Source organism: Canis aureus, chromosome 1 (genome assembly GCF_053574225.1).
Source record: "Canis aureus isolate CA01 chromosome 1, VMU_Caureus_v.1.0, whole genome shotgun sequence".
Classification (NCBI taxonomy): domain Eukaryota; kingdom Metazoa; phylum Chordata; class Mammalia; order Carnivora; family Canidae; genus Canis; species Canis aureus.
The window spans coordinates 114763018-114781598 of record NC_135611.1 but is presented as its reverse complement, the minus strand read 5'-3'; the positions used below and the strand labels follow the sequence as shown (position 1 = coordinate 114781598).

The window sequence follows — 18581 nt, the reverse complement described above, 5'->3', positions numbered from 1 at the left end:
CCCCGCGCCGCCCTGCCCCGCAGCCGATGCCCCCGCCCCGCGCGCCCCAGCCGGCCCGCCGGCCCCCGAGTCCTATACCTGGGACCAGTCGGGGCTCGTCGCCGGCGGGCCCTCCCCGTCCCCGCGCGCCCCGCTCACCTCCTCCATCCTTTCACTCGCCGGCCCCTCCCTCCGCAGCAGCCCGCGGCCTCCCGCCCGCACCCATCCCCGCTCGGGCGCCCCCCGCCCCCGCCCGGCCAGCCCCCCCGCCCGTCCCGGTACTCGCCAGACCCCCTCCTTCCCGGGATGCCCGCGGTGGGCCGGGGCGGCGGGGCGGGACTCTCGAGCCGGACCTGACGCCGCAGACGCGGGAGGGCGGGGGCCGCGGGGATCCAGGGGCCGCCGCCGGGCCGCCTCCCCGAGCGCCCCTGACCCGCCGCCGGCCGCCTGGCGAGGACCCACTGCCGTTATTTTGGGCAGGCGTCCGGGCGGGAGGCCTCACACCCATTCGCTCCTTTAAAAATCCCCATCACCTTGAGGGGGGGGGCAACGTTATCCGTTATCCCCATTTCACCGCAGAAAACAGGTGGGGTAGGAGCCAGATGCATATGCATTTGACTCCAAAAAACGAGGGCTCTAACCAGAAATGACACCGACCAACCTTTACAGAGCGTTTTCCTGCCAATCGGGGGGCAACCCCCTGAGGTAGGTACTGCTGTGTGCCCCCTTCACAGGTGAGAAAACAGAGGCCGGCAGAGGCCAAGTGACTTGGCCCAGGGTCACACAGCTGGTAGGTGACAGAGCTGGGATTTGACTCCAGCCAGGCTGGCTCTAGAGTCCCTGCTATACTAACTCTATACGAACTCTACCCGGTAAAAACAAAATTAAGCCACGCACGTAATTATAAACACCAGCAAATAAAACCAGACATGGATCCTTGGCCACGTGGAACTTACAGGAGGAACAGAAGACATAATATGCAAATTATAGAGTGTTGGGGAAACAATTAAAAGTCAAATCTCTTGCCAACCCCGGAAAACCTCTTGGTAAACAGAAAAGAATGGAGCAGTTGTATTATTAAGCATTAAACCAGATGACAATGCGCATGGGCCGTGATGAACAAGAGACGTGAGATGAAAATTAGTGTGTTAGAAGGTAATTAATACTGTGGAAGAGGGATCCCTGGGTGGCTCAGCGGTTTAGCCCCTGCCTTCCGCCCAGGGCATGATCCTGGAGAGGTGGGATCGAGTCCCACGTCGGGCTCCCTGCATGGAGCCTGCTTCTCCCTCCCTCTGTGTCTCTGCCTCCTCTCTCTCTCTCTGTGTGTGTCTCTCATGAATAAATAAAATCTTTTAAAAAATACTATGGAAAAATAGACTAGGAAGGAGACTAAGGCACAAGCAGTCTGGGTGGGAGACCCTTGATTCTGAAAGATGGATGGAATATTACACTGGCCCATTTCTCTTCAATACATAACATTTTCTGTAAACTTTTGACGTTTTCAAACCTATCCAAAAGTGGAACAGTGTAAGGAGCACCCAGCTTTCCGATTACCTCCTGGTCAGTCCTGGTTTCATCTCCACTCCCACCCACTTTGCTCCCCTGGAAAATTTGAAGCCAATCTTAGACATCACCCTTTTCTGTCCATAATGAAAAGTATTTTTTTCATGTGATAGGTAAACTGTGGGAATCTTTTTGATAATGGGGTTATGAAATTGGTTATGATCCAAGTATATAAGTTTGGAAGAGTTTTTTCTTTTCTTTTTTTTTTTTACCATATCATTATTTTTAATGTCCAACGTTTATAATAGGAGGGCCAGGGCTTTCTCCCCAACTTAAGTTTATAAATTTTCGATTGGCTTGTGAGGCCAATAGGGACACTTCTTGTCTAATTTGGTTTCTGGGAAGACTTCCTTCAGGTCCTCAGTGGTCAGCTGATCAAATGGGATTATGTTCTTCATCTTCTCCAGCTCTTTTTCATATTCTTCAATCCCGGCCTTTGAGAGAGACAAAAACTCAGCACAGCTTTTCACATCTTCTTTTTCCTCAGCATCCACCTGGACAGTGTATTTATCCTCTGGCACAGGAACCTTCAGGGCATTCAACTTCTTCTCAAAGTCATCTGCCAAGCCAGCCTTTGCCATATTGACCTTGGAGTAAGCCCAGTCGATAGCAGGTGGTTTGTCAGGAAGAGTAGCTAACCTGGAGGTAAGCATCTCATCCCAGGATTTCAGGGAGTTGGCAATGGCCTTCTGGTTTGGGGGTATGATCTCCCCAAAAGCTACCCAGTCAATGGTTTTTAGAGCAAGTTTTCACCCAGCCATCTGGAGATCCTTCACCGACCCCGGTGGCCCACAGTCCACAGCAGCAAGGGCGGAAGAGTTTTTTTTAAGGTTAAAAAACAGTTCAAAAAAGGGTTTTAAGGTTGAAAAACAGTTCAAGAACTTAAAGTAGGATTAAAGGGCAACACGGACAAGTCAGATTCCTTCCCATTCCTCAATTCTCAGAGGTAATCCCAAAACTCCTGGAATTAGAGCCCCAGCTGTACTCTGAGTAAAAAGAAAAACAAATAGGGTTGTCCAGCTGGCTCTGGTGATGAAGCGTGCTGACTCTTGATCTCGGGGTTGTGAGTTTGAGCCCCACGCGGGGTGTAGAGATTACTCAAAAATAAAATCTGAGCACCTGGGTGGCTCAGTCGGTAAAGCATCTAGATGCCTTCGGCTCAGGGCATGATCCCAGGGTCCTGGAATCGAGTCCCACATCCACTCCCTGCTCCCTGCTGGAGCTTGCTTCTACCTGCCATCCCCCCTGGTTGTGCTCTCTCTCCCTCTCTAATAAATAAATAAATAAAATCTTTAAAATAAAATGAAATCTTAAATAAACAAATATAAATGGATTCAAGAAGTGCCCACCACCTAGAAGGTAATGAACAGAATAATGGTTCCCAGGAGGGGGGTAGTGTGCAAAGCACCCCAGGAGCCCTTTGGGAAAGTTATGGGAGCGTTTTTTGGGCCACAAGAATGGCCCGAAGGGTGTCACTGGGGAGCCGTGCACGGGACAATGCCACTCAGCAGAGAACAGTCCCGGATTCCTTCTCATAATCCAGGTCCTGTGCGTCCTCATGTAGGAGGAGGAAAGCCCGTTAATCTGAACCTAGAACCCAGTTCCATTCTGCATGTCAGTGTAAAGTGTGTTAACACTGAATTGTCCACAATGTGGCTAGTGGGTCAGTTGGAAGATTGTACTGGGCTTGGTGGGGACTTGTCAGGTTCTCCAATTCACAAAACCAGAAAACCTCTTCATCTAGCCAGGGCCAGTTGGGGGGTTCATGGAGCTTCGGGGATCCCAGGGAGAGGGAGGAGTATCCTGGGGCTACAGCAGATTCTCCGGGGGAGATTTTTAAAGACTGGGACTGTGAATCATCAGGTCTGCGGGTGTAACAAGTTCCCAAGGGGTTTTGAAAATTATGCCTCTCCTTTTGTCTCACCTTTATATTATAGTTAGGGTTCTCTTATTAACATTTTAAGAGTTATCTGTGGAGGTCGGTTTCACTGTCTAAGTATTTCGTTTCAAAATAGGAAAGGCGGCTTGAGAAATTATGTTGGCTCTGGTGGGGATGGGGTGGGAAGGGCTCCCCAGTGGGGAGACACCGGTGCTTCTCTCTCCATCAGAGGCGTTTGGGAGGTGGGTGGCAGGGGGGTACCTGCCTGGCCAGTTTGCAGAAGTAGAAACTCTGAAACCTTGGGGTGTTGGGAGGTAGGCTGCGAGATTAATTCCAAGGGCATTGAAAGGTCACTAGCTTGGCTTCCTTGCCCCCACCTCTCCTGGCCAGAGGCCACTGGCTGTATTTTGATCCCAGGGAAAGAAACTTGACAGCGAATAGGTCCTTTGTATGGAGGGAAGGTCGGAGGGAGCGGGTCACTAGTCAAACCTTCACTCTCAGGGCCTGGGGAGGTATCTGGACTGAGGCCAGCTCCCAGGGGCTTGACTGGCAGTGAGGACAGCTCAGTGGGGCATAATCCGGCCCCTTTCTTAAGGTGATTCAGGCCTCCCTGGAATGCCCATCTTTCCCTAGGGCAGGGGAGAAGCAGGGTGTCATCGTAAAACCCCCCAGGCTCTCCACCCCACCCAGCTCCTGGGGGGGTAAACAACACCTCCAGTCATAAACAAAAGAGCCACAGAACCCACCAACCTTCTTCGCTCTCGAGAATTCCTCCCAACTGAAACCACACTTAGATAGAATGAAGTCCTTAAGAACAGTTGGACTGGAGCCAGCTTTCAAGGTTAAACACAGCGACCAAATAAGAGGCTTTAAGGAATCAAAATACCAGCCTACCTGGAGGGAGACACATCTAGCAGCCTTTGAAAAGAAATAGGGCCAGGCAACCAAGGGGCGTGTGTATGGGTGTGTGTGTGTGTGTGTGTGTGTGTGTGTGTGAGTTGTGGGGGAGGACCCAGAGGAGCCGGAGGGTGAGGGGGGGCTGCCTCTGCCCAAAGGAATCCACCCTTGTCTGCAGCCTGCGGGACTGTCTAGCTGGAATATTCCAAAATAACAGATCAAATGAACGTTCAAGTATGACAGGGTATTGTGGTTTTGCTAAAAAAAGGGAGAGAGGGAGAGAGGGAGAGAGAACCTTATCTTTTAGGTATACACCCTGGAAGTATTTTTGGAGGAAATGATATAATGTCTGGGATTGTTTTAAAACAATCCAGTGGGAGGGGTGCCTGGGTGGCTCAGTTGGTTAAGGGTTTGCCTTCCACTCAGGTCAGGATCCCAGGGTCCTGGGATCGAGCCCTGCATCGGGCTCCCTGCTCAGTGCTCGCTCTCTTTCTCGCTCAAATAAATAAATAAATAAATAAATAAAATGAATCTTTAAAAAAGGAAAAGAAAAGAATCCAGTGGGATCACCTGGCTGAGTCAAGTCGGTAGAGCATGTGACTCTTGATCTCCGGGTTGTGCATTTGAGCCTCACGTTGGATATAGAGATTACTGCAAAAAAAAAAAAAAAAAATCTGAAAAAAAAATACAGTGGGTTCTGGGTGGAAGTACAGATTTTTTTTTTTAAGATTTATTTATTTATTCATGAGAGACTCAAAGAGAGAGAGAGAGAGAGCAGAGACCTAGGCAGAGGGAGAAGCAGGCTCCCCACAGGGAGCCCGATGTGGGACTTGATTCAGGATCCTGACACCGTGCCCTGAGCTGAAGGCAGATGCTCAACCACTGAGCCACCCAGGGGTCCGGGAAGTACAGATTTTTTTAAAAAGATCGATTGATCACAAATTGCACTAACCTCAGTCATGGGCGGGGGGAAGAAATTAAAACAAGTTACCACCAGTAAAGTGGCTAAAACAAATGAAAACACCAAAAAACTCAAAACAAAACCACTGTGGGAATGTGGCACGACTGCCTGGAGCCCTATGCAGGGCCTGCTGGAGATAGGATGCTCCCATGTGGGAATCTGGGTTTCTAGTACCTATGAGAACTGCACAGGTGCCAGCCACAGGAAGCCAAAAACCATAGGATTCCCCTCTTACGAAGTACCCAGTGCCTGGCAGAAAGGTGGGTGCAGGGGGTCAGGGGCTGGGGGGAATGGGGCGTTAGTGATGGGTACGGAGTTTCCGTCTTACAAGAGGGAAAGAGTTCTGGAGGTTGGTTATGCCACAGGATAAATGCCCCTGACCTCGAGAGCCCTCCTCCGAAAACGGAGTGAAGATGGCAAATTTGACATTTTACTGCGACTCAGAGCTTTTTACATTTAAAAATATTGAAATTCCATTTACAAAGGCGATGAAAACCTTGAAGTGGCTCCGAATAAATCCAACAAGAGATGCGCAATAACCTGATGAAAAGGGTTTATGAAACTTTATTAAAGGGCGTTGGGTAGAAGTTAATTATTGACTCACAGAAGAACAAAGATCTACACAAACCCAAAAGCACGTCCTCCGGGCACACATGCAGTTGCAGGCTGGTGAGCACAATCTGCCATTTATGTAGGACTTAAAAACACAGAAAATGATGCTATATGATAATTGTGGGACAGACATGTGCAGAAGGAGCCTGGGGGGGCGGAGGGTGGAGAAGGGGGTGGAGATGCGCAGCCGGGCATTTGGGTTGTCAGAGCCGGGACTTGAAACCCGCCGGTCTTGGCTTCGGGAGCCCTCTAGGCCCTATGCCAAGTTCACGGATTCCTGGCACCTGCCTCCACTGGAGCCCAGAGCGCCAGCCTCTCGCTACGCCTGACTCCTTCAGCCCGCCCCCGCCCTGACCAGGTGCCCCGCGCAGCAGGTGGGATGTTGGCTCAGGATGTTACCTTCATCCAAGGGTAATCCTGGCAGCCTTGACCTCAGCATCCATATGCCAGAGGTAAAATCCCCACAAGAAACCTACCTCTTCTCCAGGGCCGCGTCCACACCAACACCAGTTCCCTCCACCAGGTCTGCAGGCAGACGGACCCAGCACCCCCTCCTCCTGAGCCAGGCGAGTCATCTGTCTCCTGTCAGGAGCTCGGTTTCTTCCTGAATTAAATGTGGGGGCTGTCTTCTTTCCCCCAGTTGGACGATGGTTTCCTGACATAACAGTCATCATGCTGCAGCGCCCTGCAGAATTAGTTAAAACGAACCATGACCCTGTGAGGAAATGCCACGGTTAGCTCACAAATCCCGCAAGCGTTTATAGAGCGCTGACTGTTTGCCAGGCTGAGGGGCACAGGAGCAGATGCAACAGGCAAAGCGTGTACCCTCCTGGAGCTAAAAGCAAGTCAGTAAAGTTGTAAATAAATGAAGAACATAGGGGGGTGGTAAGTACTATGGGAAAGGGGGAAAAAAGCAGGGGAGGGAGGTGGAAAGTCAAGGGGATGAGGTTGCAGTTTCAGGCACAGGGATCAGGGCCCTCACTGAGAAGTTGACACTTGGAACTGAGATCTGAAGGGAAGAAGGGATTGAATGTTTATCAGCATCTGGGGGAAGGAGTACTCCTGGAAGGAAGGAGAACAGTAAGTGCAAAGGCCCTGTGGCGGGAGCAAGGAATAAGAAGGCCTACGTAGCTGGAGTCCAGGGAGCAAAGGGGAGAGTGGTTGAAAAGGCCCTCAGATTGGTGATGAGGGCAGGCTGTGGGGCCTTTCTCTTTCCCCTGAGTGAGATGGAACCACAGAGGGCTCTAAGCAGGGGAGATGTGACCTGACTGAGGTGTCCACAGGCACCCCCTCCTGCACGGGGGAACAAAGGCTAGAGGTAGCGTAGGAGGCAGGATGCTGCCATGATAAAGGTGTCGGGAGAGGAGGGCCGACTGGACTGGGGCACAGGCATGGGAGCAGGGAAAGGTGGATGCTTCTGGATAGATTTCTAAGGGGAACCGACGGGATTTGCCGGAGCACGGGCGTGGGGTGCGAGAGCCACACCGAGGATATGTGGGTCCCCAGGCATGCATCGTTTTGAAGAGTCCCTGTCTACAGAAATGACTGGAAACGTGTTAGTAAAATTCATGGACCCAAGTGGGGTAAGGTGAGTTACCATTCAAGAGTTAGAAAAATGGGGGGTCCCTGGGTGGCTCAGCGGTTGAGCACCCGCCTTCGGCCCAGGGTGTGATCCTGGAGACCCGGGATCGAGTCCCGCGTCGGGCTCCCTGCATGGAGCCTGTTTCTCCCTCTGCCTGTGTCTCTGCCTCTCTTCTCTCTCTCTCTTTCATGAATAAATAAATAAAATCTTAAAAAAAAGATTTAGAAAAGTGGGTACCGAAGAAGTACTTCCGTGTTGGCTTGCTGTTCAACCCGTGTCCGTGAGATTCCCCCGGGCGTCCGAGTTCCGTCCCTTGGTGCTCGTATCGCCAGATGTGTCATTTCTGGGTAACCTCATAGCCCTCATCACGCAAGAGAGGGAGCAATCTTCTGTGAGTCACCGTGCTTGTCCCTGCTAATCCCTGCTGCCAGTTATTGAGCCCCGGTTGCGTGGCTCAGGACGTTGCTTCACCCTTTGTGCCACCGGGAGCACCTGCTTCCTGCTTCCGTCTGCTCTCAAAGGTTTTACTGGGCTTCGTTGATGAAGACCACGGAGGCAACGCTGACGCGGCCAATCAACGCAGGGGAACGTGACTGAGAATTTTTCTGGTCCTGTTAAGTGGTCCTGTTTGGAACTTCATAGCGTAAACCTAGGACACACCTCCCACCCGGTCTTTCTCACGCTCTTCAGGCCACAATCCTTGGCATTCCTGGAGTCGATCAGCCTGTGCCTTCCACAGACCACGCCCAGTGAGGATAGGCCAAACACAGAGAGTGGTCTCACGTCCACCCCACGCAGCTTGACACGGCCCTGGGGGCACATCTCATTGCCCAGCTTCTGGAAGGGCCCAGAACATGGGGGACTCAGGCTCTGGATAGTCCTGGGAGGAAGAAGGTCTTCCCGCCTGCTGATTATGGAGAAGACACTGGCCTGGCCTTGGAGGGCCTGGTGTCTTTTTGGGGGGACTGCAGGAGTTACAGGTCATGAATAGTAGCTTCTGTGGTAGAAATAAAAAAAAAGATCTTCACATGGGCAGCCCCTGTGGCTCAGCGGTTTAGCACCGCCTACAGCCTGGGGTGTGATCCTGGAGACCCGGGATCGAGTCCCACGTCGGGCTCCCTGCATGGAGCCTGCTTCTCCCTCTGCCTGTGTCTCTGCCTCTCTCTCTCTCTCTCTCTCTCTCTCTGTGTGTCTCTCATGAATAAATAAACAAAACCTTAAAAAAAAGAGAGAGAGAAAAGATCTTCACAGATAGCAGAGGAAGAAGCAGATAACCCTTCTCTGAAGGGACATGGCCTCATGCAAATCCAAACGTACTAACTAAATCCTTCCACGAAATACTAAAGTTACTAAATATTTGCTAAATACAATTCTTAGATAATAGGATCCTGTCCGGGAGCGAGAGTTCTTGGCCCCTCGAAGGCAATTTTCTAGCTAGACTAAGAGTCATATTGACAGGAGACAGGTTAAAGCAAATTTAATAGGCGTACATCTGAGGAATGCACACAGACATGGAAATTCCAAGGACACGCGGGCAAAATGAGGTCTAGGTGTCCTTCCGAACCAAGGAGAAGGGGTACGGGTCTGGGACTAAGGAGGAAAGCAATGTACTTCATGGGTTTGGTAATTAGAAGTTTGCCCTACATCTGGGTGGCTCAGTGGTTGATCGTCTGCCTTGGGCTCAGGGTGTGATCCTGGAGTCCCGGGATCGAGTCCCGTGTTGGGCTCCCTGCATGGAGCCTGCTTCTCCCTCTGCCTATGTCCCTGCCTCTCTCTCTGTGTTTCTCATGAATAAATAAATAAAATCTTAAAAAAAAAAAAAAAGAAAGAAAGAAGTTTGCCCTACCCTACAGATGGGTCACTTGGAAAAGATTTATCTAAAATCAATAACCGTTATTCTGGGAAAGGCCCCCAGTTGAGATTCTTCTGTGCAGCTAAGGAGGGGGGGGGGGACAAAAGTTTCTCTTGAGCTCGCCTTCACCTCAAACTAATCCATATGCCAAAGGAGCACATTCTGGGGGACTTGTCCCGAACCCCCTCGCTGTTTAGACCAGAATACAACCCGAGTGTTTAGATACTCTGTATGGGGATCAGGAAGCCTGTGGTGAGGTTTTTTTCTTTATTCAGCCTTTTTCCTTCTGTCTCCTGTGTTTCTCCCCTTGCGTGTCTCCTCTATTACCCCCGCAGAACATTTCACTCCTGACGCTTCCGATCACCAGGCGTGTGGAGGTCTTTCCCAACAAGCAAGCTGGTATCCTACAATGTAACTCAGTTCCGACACCATCTACTCACAGATGATGGTGGATCCCGAAGGTGAGGGGCTCGGTTCCACGAGGCTGCTCCCCAGCCCTGACCCCCACACACTTCAGACGCCCACCCTCAATCTTGGATTATCATCTGTGCTTCTGGTCAACCAAGCTCTATAGATCAGAGATTGGAGGTCCCAAAGAACCCCGCCTTGAGTGCCACTAATCTGCTAGGCCAGCTCCTAAAACCCAGGGAAATGCACCTACCAGTTGATTAAAGGATATGACAGGGGATCCAGATGAAGGGCCAGATGAAGAGGCACAGAGAGGGAGGCATTTCTGTCCCCGTGGAATTGGGGTGCTCTACCCTCCTGGTGTTGATGTGTGTGCCCACCTGGAAGCTCTCCGGAACCCCCCTACTACGAGATTTGGAGGAAGCTTCCTCACAGAGGCATGCGCAATCATGAACACCACCGTGAGCCCCATCTCCAGCGCCCCCTCCCCTTTCTCTCCACCCAGAGGCACCTCACTTAGAACAGAAGGTCTTCCTAGGGGTCTTATCACTTAGGCGATGACAAAGATTTTGGAAACTCCGTGCCAGGAACCGGAGGCAGAGACCAATATAGATATTTTCTATTGTCTCACAGACGGTATGTTATGTGTTAAGTAATAAAACTTAAGCCTCCTTTATGAGGTTTAACCAAAAACAGAAACAAAATTAAAAAGCAGTCCTCAGAGGATGGGCAAAGACTGTCCAAGCCCTGGCCTAGAATCAGGGAAGGTTTTGGGAAGAGTCTCCAGGGCTGCTGGTGACCAGGGTGGTGTGAGCAGATACGAGACACCTGTGCTCGCCCACCCTGCCCTTGGGTGCTGGGGGCTGGGGACACGGGGCACTGAGAGCCGTGGTTTGGGTGCACGATTCAGCTCCGGCCCAAAGGTCCGGTGATGACCATGGCCCCAAACTCTGCTCTGTCCGAGTGAATGAGAGGCGTCCAGTATCAACAGGGCAGCTCTGTTCTGGCAGCCAGCCAGTGGGGGCCCCCAGCCTGCCAGGCTGCTCTCCTGGAGGTGGGGTCCAGCCACAGGGCCTCCAGACAAACCCATCAGGGCAAGAGTCCAAGAGTTCCTCAGCGCTGGGACGCCTGGGTGGCTCAGGGGTTGAGCATCTGCCTTTGGCCCAGAGCGTGATCCTGGGGTCCCGGGATCGAGTCCCGCATTGGGATCCCCACAGGGAGCCTGCTTCCCCCTCTGCTTTTGTCTCTGTCTCTCTCTGTGTATCTCCTCCAATGAATAAATAAATAAAATCTTTAAAAAAAAAAAAAGGAGTTCCTCAGGGCTTCCAGCTGACCCCATGCACACAGGGGTGATAGCCCACATAGAGAGGGAGCCTTGGGAGCCCCCCTAATGGGGCGAGAAACAGGATGGGACCCACATGGGCCTCTGCCTAAAGTCGGGGTTCCTACCCAGACAGCACTGCCGTCCTAGCTTAGAGAAGTTTGGGGGCAAGTGCTACAGAGTGCAGGCCCCCCCAGCTGGGGTGCTCCTGATGGGGTGCAAGAGGAACAGAAAAGTCTGGGGGCACGCCAAAGTTTTCAGTTAGAGAAGGGAAAGGGACTGGCCACTACTTCCTGAGAGGGGAAAATGGGGCAGAGATGGGTGCAGAAGGGGTGCACCCACACCAGGCCTCAGGCACTGGGCCCATCAGCGATCTCAGCACCCCACAATGGGCATCCTGACCCCCTGTAGGGGGGACAGGAGAAGGCTCAGGAGGGTCTTGCGCTTCAGCCTGGGGGGCTCGGGAGGACTGGGGGGACAGAGATCAGAGGCCTTGAGTCCAAACCTTGAGTGTGCGTTCACGGATCTGTTCGTTCCCTCCTCCCTCTCCTCCTCCCTCAGGGAATCCAGGGAGCCAGGGCTTCATTCCTGCTATTTGTTTGCACAGCTCAGAGCTGGGTGAGCAGCCCTGCGAGGACCCCCGTGCAAAGGCTCATGGGAAAGGCACTCAAAGGGAAGTGTCCCTCTGCCTTGGACACTGTGAATGGCAGCTGGGTGCCTGTCCACAACCTCGGGACTCAGGCAGGCCCAGAAGCATGGTCCCTGTGGTGGTGACCCCGGGACCCCACTGTGGACCGTGCCCCAGGCCAAGTACGGCTCTCCTCATTCTCTCACACCACCTCCAACCTCCCGGCAAACCCTCTCAGCAAACCCAACTGCACACAGTCTATCCAGAACCGGCCCCCATCTCTCCCCACCCTGGCTGCTCCCCTGGCCCTGTCCACCCTCATCCCCTGCCTGGACCATGGAAATAGCTCCTTCGTGATTTCCCCGCTTCCCCTTCCCTCACCCTCGCTGTCTGTTCCCATGGCCAGAGGAACCCTGTAAGTACCTGCACCAGATCACATCCACCTCTGCTCGGAGCCCTCCCCCGGTGCCATCCCCCAAAGTCCTCTGTGTGGCCCCCTGTGATCTGCCCCGATGGACTGGAACTCAGCCCCATGCGCACGCTGCTCCAGCCACTGGGGCCTCCTTGCTATTCTGTGACCACATCGAGCATATTCCACCCCAGGGCCTTTGCACTGGATGTTCTCTCTCTGGAAAACACTCTTCCCCAGGGATCCGCATGGCCCCTTCCTTCCCCTTTTGGGAGCCTTTGTTAGAGTCGAGGATTTGGCAGGGTTGCGTTCTTTCTGGAGGCTCTAAGGGAGATTTCAGTCCTCGCCTCGCCCAGCTTCTGGCGGCTGCTGGCACTCCTGGTGGCCACATGGGTCCGATTCTGCCTCTGAAGTCACATTGCCTCCTCCTCTGTGTAACCTCTCCCCGCCTGCCATTTATAGGGACACTCGTGATGGCACTTAGGGCCCCTGGGGATAACCTGGGACAATCTCCCCATCACGAGAGCCTTGACTTCCTCACATCTGCAAAGACACTGTTGCCATATGTGGAGGAGGAAAGATGATGCTTCCCTTTATCCCTCTGATTCCTTGGCTAAGACTCTGTAATAAAAGCCAGATCAACAAGAGGAAGACAAGCAAGTTTATTTGAGAGGGAAGCTGAAGGGATTCCTTGAAAATCTGCGTTTTGCTCCTTTTCCGGCTTCTATTCTTGCTAGGACCTGCAACCTGCCTTTGTATGTCCTCCTTGTAAGGATCAAGGGGTTAATTGATATCTTTGGAGACTTCCAGCACAACAGATAATATCTAAGGAATGACCAGGTGACAATGAGCAGGTGAGACTGTCATGTGCATATTTCAGACAACTGGTGTTAGACCAGTTCTCATTACCACCCCGTGTCCTGTTCTGACCGGGTTCCTAGGTGCCTGAGAGACCACACCACAATTCTCAGTAAAAATCCCGAACCCGGGCAGCCTAGGTGGTGTAGTGTCGCCTTCAGCCCAGGGCCTGATCCTGGAGACCTGGGATCAAGTCCCACGTCGGGCTCCCTGCATGGAGCCTGCTTCTCCCTCTGCCTGTGTCTCTGCCTCTCTCTCTCTCTCTCTCATGAATAAATAAAATCTTAAAAAAAAGAAATAAAATCTTAAAAAACAATAAATGAAAGCATCATCAACCCCCTGCCGTAGTAAAGGGGGCAGTGGTAGTACACAGCATGTAGAAGCCAAATGGTTGTTTAAATCATCACACGTGGTCACCTGTCATTTGCAGGCTCAGCTCCATTCCACACTTATCTTCTTATTGACCAAGGATGGTGGCCATCATCGACCTGCTTCCTTGTTCTTATTCCTGTTGTCTCCCTGAAACTCCCCTGAAGTGCGATGGGCCTCTAAAGTATCTAACTAACATTCTTAGTCTCCCATGGGCTAGATGGTGTAAGCCCACCACACATCCACCTCAGCAGGCGTCCAGTGCAACAGACTGTTATGGGCGAAAGCCTGCGGTGATGTCAGATGTTGTTCCCTGGGTCTACGTGTGGTGGGCACTGTGGCGACCTCCCCATCCCCATCAGTTCTTGTCTGCTGAGGAGACCCCACAGTGGTGGGAGCCTGGCTCAGTCTGAGGGGCTGGTCCTGATGAGTCTAATCGGTGAACCCTATCACCCTTGGCAATAATTGATTCAGGAACAGGCACTTGATCCAGTGCCAGAGGGATGCAAAGGGGTGTTTGCTAGGGGGTTTCCAGAAAAAATGTTGTAGAAAATAGGATCATAAATCTAAGAAGAGTCTGTGGTTTACTAGAACAACCTGGAAGAAGAACTGAGGGAAGACGCCTACAAGTTGGATGACTACCACATTCCCCTTCCTTGAGAGGTGTGGATTGACAGCTGCAAAAGAAGGAAGTAAAAGATAAGGATTTCCTTTAGGACCATAGGTTATGGGGCAAGCAACTTGTGGTGAAATCTTACAACGTTGGGAAACAGTGTGGGCTATTGACTCGGCAATCGAGCCATAGATAAGATGCCATTTTGCAAAGCCATCAACAAAGGTACTCATGACACAATCTTGAGGGGACCACAGTATTGGTCTACGTAAAAACAAAACAAAACAAAACCAGAAATCCATCATGTGGATTGAAGTTGTAAGTTTTTCTCTCAATGGCAGACTCACAGATCTGTCTACCAAGGCAGCCGATCTCTTCCTTGACCTCTCTTTGGAGGGGCACCCAAATATGCCACTTTGAAATCCATATGCCTCTTTGGCATGTAGATTATTTTGAGCTAAAGGCCATTGAGAAGCAGAAGATGTAAGAAAAGCTCTAAAGACAGGACATAAGATTTCCTTTTACAAAGGAAATGTATATTTATAAAGGAAATTTCCACAAGCAGAGAGGTCTCCCACTCCATACCAGGAACAGGAGGACTCTTGACAATTGTCATCAGTGAAGAAGGCAGGATTCAATCAGCAAAACAAACCTTACTAAAGAACTCCTATTTGTGATATTTTCCCTGGTCACCTTCCCTTAATTTGCCTCCCCCTCCCAAAAGCCTCAAACTGCTTTATCTTTATTTTAGCCTCAAATGATAAATAAACCCAAGTGCTAGCTGCTCCTTTGGCTCGCTCACTGCCAGGTGCTCCCACGTATAATGTGATTTGCATGTCGCTAAACTTCCATTCATTTTTTTTCTTGTTACTCTGTCTTTGGCCAGATTAATTTACAGGGTTCAGCTGGATAACCTAAGATGGTGCTTAAAAGGAACAACAGGCTCCAAATGCAGTCACTTGTGCTAAACTCATATCATCTAACCTAACTGCGGTTTCAAACTTCCCCAGGAATGTAATCTTTAACCAGTCAGCCTGGAATGTCCTGGTTGGCACTAGGGAGATAATCCCCCTGAGAGCCCCTTTCATCCCCCAAAGGAAGGTGACTTGCCCAAAACAAAGCTCCCTCCCCGCCCCCCTTTTTTTGAAGATTTTATTTATTCATGAGAGACACACAGAGAGAGGCAGAGACATAGGCAGAGGGAGAAGCAGGCTCCATGCTGGGAGCCTGATGCAGGGCTTGATCCCAGGACTCGGGATCATGTCCTGAGCCGAAGGCAGATGTTCCACCACCGAGCCTCCCAGGTGCCCCAGCAAACCTGTTTTTAAAGTTTATGTCACTTTCTGTCTGCCTTTAAAAACCTTTCCTTTTCTGCAGCCCTTTGGAGCTCTTTTCTCTTTGCTAGATGAGGTGTTGCCCGCTTTATGAACTACTGAATAAAGCCAATTAGATATTTGATTTGACGCAGCTGAATTTTGTCTTTTAACATATCTGGTGGTAGTGGTGGGATCTAAAGTGAACTTCTTCTGATGGCATTTGGGGACAAGAAACACTGGCACGGTACCCTGTGAAGACTTTGAGTTTTCCTTGCAAATCATTGTTCTGTAGGTAAATTCCTCTTGATTCTGAGTGAAACGGTGCCCCATAGGGTTAATGAGATTGAAACTAGCAGAAACTTTAAAGCTTGTTTTTCAGAGAACCGATTCCCCGCTAATTGGCTAAGGTGTCTTTTCCGGAGCCCACTAACAAGTCCACTTGCTGTCTCTGCAGAAACCTGGACTCACGGTCAACTGAGAGGGTTCCAGCCTGTGCACAAGCAAGGTTCTGCATTCCTTCCCCAAGATAACAAGATAACGAGCCCAAGATCCCATCCAGTTTGCACCGGCTCTCCCGGCATTGCCTGTAGGCCCTTCTCCTCGTCCTAAGATAACCTCCTGACGTCAGGGGCTGAAGTTTGCTCTGATGGTAAGTCTCCACCTCGAAGTGAACATGGGACGTACGGTACAGATATGTTTGCTCCACGCGCCTGCTCCAGCTTTCCTCATGAGTAGTCATAATTTCCCCAACCCTTTTCACCAATATGTTTGTAATCTCAACCCCTATGGTTATTAAAAAAAAAATCTTGTTCTCTCTCTTTTAAAAAAAATTTGTGTATTTATGTATGTATGTATGTATTTGAGAGAAAGAGAGAGAGAAAAAATGCAAAGTGGAGGAGGGGCAGAGGGAGAGAGAAAGAGAAGCAGACTCCCCGCTGAGCAGGGATCCTGATCCCAGGACCCTGAGATCATGACCTGAGCCAAAGGCAGATGCTTAACAGACTCAGCCACCCAGGTGACCCTATAAAAAACTCGTTCTCTCCCCCTTTCGGGAAGGGGATTTGAGACTTGCCCTCCCATCACCTCGTCTCTTGGTTTGGCTGCATCTCCAGTTCCTCGCTGCATCCTGGATGTCTCAGTGACTGGCTTTGCTGTGCTTGGGCAGACGGACTTGGGTCTGGTTATGTGAGCTCCACTCTCCTTGTGTCAACCTCCCAATCTAACTGGCTTCCCAGTACAGGACAGGTCGGCTTGCGCTGGCAGAGAGCTCTGCTAGAGCCCAAACCCTTTCCCTTTATTTTAGACCACAATTCTCTATTAATTAGCGATCCTGTCCCAAGATCCACATGGCAGCGGTTGGTGACAGCTCTGTTATCCATTCCCTGGGGTTTGCGGGTTCAGCCTTTGCCTAGTTCAAGATCCCTTGAACTGCTTAGCGATGCACACAGGCCCTCGTTTGCCAGGACGTAGTAGCACCCCTCGGTTATTACAGGTATATTAAGGTGTGTGTTGTTTGGCTTGTTTTGTGTAAATAAAGGCTAATCGCTAACATGAACCTCAGAAGTCAAAAGGGCACAACAATTGGGCATGGGTCAAGCGTTTAAGAGATGTTAGAGCACTCACCACCCAAGACTCTTGTGCTAGGGTAAATGGTCACAGAAGGGGTGAGAACAACACTTGGTCCCCTGCCGGCCTTAAGGAACTTCTGTGCCACCAGGTACACCATAAAACATCACACTCCTCAACCTGGTGGCACATTCCTTTTAGGTACTAGCTTGGCTCTAAGAAACCCTAAGATTGGGACTCCTGGGTGGCTCAGTGGTTGAGCATCTGCCTTTGGCTCAGGGCGTGATCCCGGGGTCCTGGGATCGGGCTTCCCATGGGGAGCCTGCTTCTCCTTCCACCTGTGTCCCTGCCTCTCTCTGTGTCTCTCATGAATAAATAAATAAAGTCTTAAAAAAAAAAAAAAAAAGGAAACTCTAAGGTTTAGCTGAAACAAATATAGTAATCAACATGGGATCCTTAAACTCTAAAGAGTTAAGTATACCACCTTGTGGCCCACCTGCTTATTTTATGTCTAAGAACTGTGGTCTCAGAAGCTATAAATATCTACAAAAATGGCACAATCCTACTAAGCTTGTTTTGTGTCCTGAGAACTTGGCTTGGTGACTTAGGGGCCCCAAAATAAGGTGCAACGGAAATGTGGGTTACACCTCACTTGTGGCTAGGGTCCTCCCAACCTGCTGCCAGGCCCTCCCAGGAATTACAACCTAGGATGACAGTGGCCATTAGCAAGTGCTGTGGCCCACGTTTATTTATTTATTTAGTAAAGATTTTATTTATTTATTCATGAGAGACACAAAAAGAGAGAGAGGCAGAGGGAGAAGCAGGCTCCAATGCAGGGAGCCTGATGTGGGACTTGATCCTGGGACTCCAGGATCACGCCCTGGGCCGGAGGCAGGCTCTAAACCACTGAGCCACCCAGGGATCCCCTCTTCTTTTCCTTTGTGAGTCTCCCAGACGTTCGTCTCTATCTGTTCTCTGTCTATCCTCGATAAACTCTGCTCTCAGGTCCTGCTAGCTTGCATTTAATTTCCCACCTGCATGAAGCCAAGGACCCTCCGGGCTGGGCTGGTGGGACCCCACCTGGGGCCTCTGGCTGGCCCTGCCTGCATCGAAAGGAGGGGCCCTCCCAAAGATGACAGGACTCCGAGGAATTTTTCTGATAAGCTGCTATGTTGTTCTCTTATTAAACAGCCAAAGGAAGACTGAAATTACAATGAAAAACCTTGCCAAATGCTGGTAACTAGCAGAGCTGCAGATGGGATCCTGGAAAGTCTGGCAAAAGCCAGTGAAGGGTGAGAATCGGTGCCAGAGTCAGCCCTCCTGGATCTCTGTCTACAGTACGAGGGAGACAGAGGAAAAGAAAATCTCTTCTGCACCCGCTTTGGGAACGCCTCCAGAGCCCAAGGAGTTGTTATATACTGCCAGAAATATTTACAGTTTGACCTAGCTAAGAACTATAAAGTAGCTCTGTTGTCAGAAATGGCCCAAACTTGTGGGGCCTGATGATATATTTTTGAAGGCCTTTCCCTCCAAGCTAAAATAAAATTCTGTACCCAGAAGGAAAGTAAAACCTTGTTTTGTTTTGAAGATTTTATTTATTTATTCATGAGAGACACACAGAGAGAGGCAGAGACACAGGCAGAGGGAGAAGTGGGCTCCGGGACTCGATCCCAGGACCCCGGGATCATGCCCTGAGTCAAAGGCAGATGCTCAGCCACCGGGCCACCCAGGCACCCCGAAAATAAAAATCTTCTAAAGAAGCCCTTGT

The 18581-nt window shown here is 50.8% G+C and overlaps 1 long non-coding RNA gene and 1 pseudogene across 1 annotated transcript; both read right to left on the bottom strand.

Moving 5' to 3' along the window:
• Positions 1-1630: 1630 nt before the first annotated feature.
• LOC144286370 (ATP synthase peripheral stalk subunit d, mitochondrial pseudogene) lies at positions 1631-2303 on the bottom strand (annotated as a pseudogene).
• Positions 2304-4782: 2479 nt separating this feature from the next.
• On the bottom strand, positions 4783-8652 carry LOC144286376 (uncharacterized). The gene is made up of 3 exons (XR_013354467.1): positions 7711-8652; positions 6368-6576; positions 4783-4969 (listed from the first exon to the last, which is right to left on the bottom strand). It is a non-coding gene; the product is annotated as an uncharacterized LOC144286376 (long non-coding RNA).
• Between the last annotated feature and the right edge of the window lie 9929 nt (positions 8653-18581).